The sequence below is a fragment of the Paramormyrops kingsleyae genome, chromosome 15, assembly GCF_048594095.1.
Source record: "Paramormyrops kingsleyae isolate MSU_618 chromosome 15, PKINGS_0.4, whole genome shotgun sequence".
NCBI classification, from domain to species: Eukaryota; Metazoa; Chordata; class Actinopteri; order Osteoglossiformes; family Mormyridae; genus Paramormyrops; species Paramormyrops kingsleyae.
In genome coordinates, this window is record NC_132811.1 from 23,237,161 (window position 1) to 23,243,160 (window position 6,000).

At 44.4% G+C, this 6,000-nt stretch overlaps 1 long non-coding RNA gene across 1 annotated transcript; it reads left to right on the forward strand.

Annotated features, from left to right (window-relative positions):
* The first annotated feature begins 1,083 nt into the window (after positions 1-1,083).
* On the forward strand, positions 1,084-4,828 carry LOC140578542 (uncharacterized). The gene is made up of 5 exons (XR_011982802.1): positions 1,084-2,742; positions 3,360-3,413; positions 3,866-3,919; positions 4,489-4,542; positions 4,774-4,828. It is a non-coding gene; the product is annotated as an uncharacterized lncRNA (long non-coding RNA).
* Positions 4,829-6,000: the final 1,172 nt, after the last annotated feature.

Consider the following 6,000-nt stretch of genomic DNA (forward strand, 5'->3'; position numbering starts at 1 on the left):
GGTCTCCGCGATGTCAATCGTATTTTTCGCTCCCGCCAATTCTGTAAATTTCGGGCAGGAGACTGCCACCCAGAGGCGCTGCGCTTTATCCTGTGCCTCAACTCGAGGGAGTAGGGCCAAGCCCGGCCAGAAGGACAGAGCAGCATCGGATCCACGAGACAGCGGTATATCTCCCGGTGCGCCTCTACGCTGCGCCCGTGGATCCTCAGCGGCTCCGTCCTCCTGTATTTACACATGTATTTACATATATACAGTATATACACCAAACAGGGACTAATGTCTCGCTCTTTTCCTGCGAGGCTCTTCGGCCGGGGGCTCGTCCCGTACGCCCACCTCGATTAGGGGCGCGTAGCTCTTCCGCCCCGGGGTGGCAAGGGTCTCCGCGATGTCAATCGTATTTTTCGCTCCCGCCAATTCTGTAAATTTCGGGCAGGAGACTGCCACCCAGAGGCGCTGCTTAATCCTGCGCCTCAACTCGTGGGAGTAGGGCCGAGCCCGGCCAGAAGGATAGAGCAGCATCGGATCCACGAGACAGCGGTATATCTCCCGGTGCGCCTCTACGCTGCGCCCGTGGATCCTCAGCGGCTCCGTCCTCCTGTATTTACACATGTATTTACATATATACAGTATATACACCAAACAGGGACTAATGTCTCGCTCTTTTCCTGCGAGGCTCTTCGGCCGGGGGCTCGTCCCGTACGTCCACCTCAATTTGGGGCGCGTAGCTCTTCCGCCCCGGGGTGGCAAGGGTCTCCGTGATGTCAATTGTATTTTCAGCTCTCGCCAATTCTGTAAATTTCGGGCAGGAGACTGCCACCCAGAGGCGCTGCTTAATCCTGCGCCCCAACTCGAGGGAGTAGGGCCGAGCCCGGCCAGAAGGATAGAGCAGCATCGGTTCCACGACACGGCGGTATATCTCCCGGTGCGCCTCTACGCTGCGCCCGTGGATCCTCAGCGGCTCCGTCCCCCTGGCTTGCCGAAGAGCCTCCAGGAATGGGTCCGATGGCGATTTGGGGGGCGAGGGTCGAAGTTCCGGGATATCGGCTGCATTTTCTTCCCAGCTTTTCTTCTTCTTCAGCTTTACCGCCCGTTTCTCCGTAAAACAAAGAAACATATATATGTAATACAAAGTAACAAATGAAAGTTACGGCTAACAAAAGCTAAAAGAAATGCTAATTGTAATTGGCAAACTTACTTTCACCATCATTTAAATTTCCGTGCAAAATAATTATCACAGAGCAGGAACTCAGCATCAGAATCTGTTGAATCTGTCTGGTGTTATGATTGAAATTCTGTAAAATACTGCTGATGACTCTACAGAATGTTTGTGATGATTTGAGATGCTAGACACCATGGAGACCCAAAGTCAACAACAAATTTGTATATAAACTATATCTAGGCTGGCTAGGGAGGGAGTTTCATTGATACTTCTGCCTAGCAGGGAGAGACAATTGATATGTTACAATAATGACTTTATGAGAATGACCCATATACTCCCCTTTGTGTTAATTCTACAGTAATTTAGAAAATGTGTAATATTTATTATAGTATTTTCTATACTCACTTTTGGAGCCTATCCCAGAAGGTATGACACAGGGAGTAACCCATGTTTGGCCTAAGAAAAAACAGTTATAGTGGAGAAATTGCTCAGTGCTGATATGTTATTATTTCATATTTTGTCTGGAGGATTCAATGCTGAGCTTTGACTGAAATTAAACGTATAAGAACCACATACATGTCATAAATTTCATATCAGTACTGTCAAACCCAATTTTTAACATTCCATCTCAGCCATGTCCCTATATAGTTAAGTAGTAAAGCTAAATAAAAAAGTAAAACTAGTCAGCTCTCTCAAATTCAACATCATGCCTACTACAGTTAGACATCTGAAAATGTGATTGTTTCTGTTCATAAATGAGCCATTCTAACATTTTAAGTAGGAGAATAATGGTTAACAATTTTCCAATTCAAAGGTTCTCGACCTCTTCAGACCACAATTTTGGTGGCAACCCACGAGTTGAGAAACTTTCCTGTAAATCGCTGTCCACAAATATGTTTCACAAAGCAAATACCACCCATCTTAGCAGATTTGTGGAACAAGTAAATCAGCTAGTTTGCTGTACAAACCACAGCAGTTCTTTTACAATCCCTCCTATTGGTTGTCGTATGAGGACATGGAGCTTTAATAACTTTTCTTGCATCTTTTCTCCCATCCATCCTTTTGTTTTCTGTAACTGCTTATCCTATTCAGGGTCATGGGGGATCTGGAGCCTATGAGCGCAAGGAAGAGAACAGCCCAGGATGGCGCGCCAACCCATTGCAGGGCACACTCACACAACATTCACTCACACAATCACACCTATGGAGCAGTTTAGTAACTCCAATTAGCCCCAACATGTTTTTGGACTTTGAGTGGAAACCAGGATACCCAGAGGCAACACCACAATGACACAGGGAGATTATACAAACACCACACACATGGAGCCATGAACCCCTATATCAGAGGTGTGAGACAACAGTGCTAACCACTGAGCCAAGTCAAGTCAAGTGGTTTTTATTGTCATTTTAACAATATACAGTGATACAGTACATAGTGAAACGAGATGACGTTCCTCCAGGACCATGGTGCTACATATCACAGTATATCAACACAGGACTACATAGAGTGCACGTGTGCAAAAAGTGCAAACATTGCAGTTCAACATGAGACAGTGGAAGAGGAAATAGAAGAAATGATAATGTGTAAGACAGGCTAAGTGCAACAGTGCAACAGTGCAATGGGTTGTGCAAAAAGTTCTTGAGGTAGTGGGGTGTATAAAGGTGTGTGTGTGTGTGTGAGTGTGTCTCAGTCCAGTCTCTGATTGTTCAGGAGTCTGATGGCTTGGGGGAAGAAACTGTTGCACAGTCTGGCAGTGAGGGGCCGAATGCTCTGATACCTCTTGCCAGAAGGCAGGAGGGTGAAGAGTGTGTGTGGGGTGTGTGGGATCCTCCATAATGTGCAGTTTCCATACCAGACCGTGATGCAGCTGCCACCACGTCTCATTTCTTGTTTCACAGCATTTCCTTATTTTATATAGGGATTTCCTGGCAATAGAGGGCTTCCTGGACCTAGTTAATTAATTAATAGTTAATTAATTAACTATTAAACACCTCAGAAACTAGAGCCAATCTGGCAAAACCAAAGTCATATTCTTATTCAGCACCATAAACTTAATATAAAACCGTTCAAACATCTTTGGCACCAAAATCACTGTATACCAGTGTTATTATTGTTGTTTGTTGTTGTAAATAATTAATAATACAAATCATATCCATGCCCTGTTGCACATGCGATAATGTGGCTCCTGTCTCTGATGCAGGGCAGTGAAGGTGCCAGAGGGGGGCGTGGTCATATCGGCCCACCTGGATCAGCGGTATGTGGACCGCAAAGCACATCGACACACTGTCCCATCTGACTGTGGTCTTTCAAATATGCAGGTTCGAAAGACACTGCTAAATAAATTGCATTATGTTCAGAATACAAAGAGGACTTATTCATAATAAGAGGCAGCGTGTGGCTCAGTGGGCTAAGCCTGTTACCACAATGTTGCCGGTTCAAACCCAGCCTCAGCACATCTGCGGGTCCTTGAGCAAGGCCCTTGGCCCCCCGCTCCCTGGGTGCCCCAACAGGTGGCTGCCCTTCGCGAACAGCTTACTCTACAATGAGCAAGTTGAGGGAGGTGTAAAAAGAATTTCCCCATGGGGACAATAAAGGATCGATTATTATAATTAGCAACATATAGAGCTTATAAACAACATTTTATTATACTGTGCTGTAAATATACAAACAGACATTACTATGTCTCTTTTTCCATCCCTGATATAGGGTCATGGCGGTGTGGATGGTCTCCTCGGAGTTCAGGGAAATGAGGGCGATCCAGTAAGACCTTCGTCATCATGCCACTGTGAATCTCATGCATTCTGTGCAATGATAGCCTGTATCTGTCTGCCTCACGTCTTGACTACACTCACAGGAAAAGCATAGTTTATAGATCATTTAAGATGATCAGAAGGGGTACAGCTCCATCACACGTTGTGGGTTTATTTAGCCTGCCTATTGGCAAATTAGTGTTAAGTGTACTGGCATTAAAGTACCACAGCTAGTAACATTTACATAGTGCAGATGTTTGTTGCCGATTCATAGTCAGGGATGCACATAACTGGTATGCAAGTACGCATTCACCTTTAAAAGCGGTACGTACGCCAATTGATTGTTGTAACATAGCAAATGCGTACTTATTTTATATGCATTTGCACTGATATGACAAGAAATTTTCACGATTTTTTAACCTTTATATGCTAATTTGTACTTCTTTTGCTGTATAAAAGTTAAAATGCATGGTAATTTCTTGCACCATTTCTTTCATCAAGCTAATCACGCTCTTGATACTGTAGCTATTCAGTGGCCTTGTGATCACATGTTAAATTCAGAAATTGTTCTATTCACAGGGTGATATTGGTCACAGGGGAGCCTTAGGGAGACCTGGCCAGCAGGGGGGGCAGGTGAGTGCATTGCCCTGTAAGGGGCTCCTATTGGGTTCTTATTTTCAGCACACAGAATGCTACAGACCCCAGAGACATGCATACTTGATTCATTTGCATTTTGAGAAGCCTCCTCTGTATTTGTATGCCTGGCAATATCAGGATAAATGGTGATGGATGGATGTTGGTAATATGTGCATGTGAGTCGAGAGTAAAAATTATCCTTAAAGTGACAGTATTGTCATTTCTCAGGGCTCACCGGGACAAACAGGTTTAAGGGGATTCCAGGGGGCCCCAGGTCCAAAGGTACACATATTACATTTTAATTATACATGGCTTTAAAAATGGCTTTAAGGTAACAATTGCCATAATGTGCCCACTGCAGCAAATTAGTTACAAGGTGATTAAAAACTACAGGAAAATGAGGAGGAAATAAACAGAGTGAATGAATTTACAGTACTTACTTGCTGTTTTCAGGGTTTTCCAGGCACAAAAGGAAAACGTGGGGCCAAACGTGGGGTATTACTCTTTATTATAGGTTCTTGATGGCAAGACTTGTTTGCATTTCACATACGTCAATAAAACTTATCATTCCACACAGGTTCATGACCACTCAGTATTTCACATCAGTCTGTGACTACTTGCATTGTCCCATAGGTCCATGACTGGTTAGCATTTGCAAATCTTTTTTTAACCTGACCATAACATCACCACTTTTTTGTTTTCTGTGTTTTTCCTAATAAGGGCATTGAGGGACTCAGCGGAGAGCAGGGACAAGGGGGCAGTGTGGGACAAAAGGTACCATTTACCACTGAAGAAGGCCTCCTCTGAAAGCCATACTGGCCAGTACAGAGCGTCAGCTGTCCAGTGTGTATATCCTGCTCCTGTGCTCTTGTCTTCACATTGCCTATTCACAGTTATGATTCAGTTATGATGCACTTTAATTTCTAAACTCTCCCCCACTGGACAGAATCACTGTAACAGCAAATTAAAGGTTTTATATATGTTAATATTATTCATAAAGCATGTAGTCTGGTATTCATAAACCATCTACGTCTACTAAAAGACTATTTTAGAATAATGGCTGTGGGTGTATTTAGCTAGCATGTTTGGGCCATATTATAGTGGCTTCAATAACAGGTGATTTAGGTGGTAATTGCTGTGTCTAAATTTCCCTTACTTTGTACCATGTGATGGACTGGCATCCTGTCCAGGTGTCACCTCACCTGGTTCATACAGGTCCTTCTCAAAAAAAAAAAAGGTGCTTCTGCCGCTGTTTCTGGTTCAAAAGTGGCTTGACCTGGGGAATGCGGCACCTGTAGCCCATTTCCTGCACACGCCTGTACACGGTGGCTCTGGATGTTTCTACTCCAGACTCAGTCCACTGCTTCCGCAGGTCCCCCAAGGTCTGGAATCGGTCCTTCTCCACAATCTTCCTCAGGGTCCGGTCACCTCTTCTCGTTGTGCAGCATTTTCTGC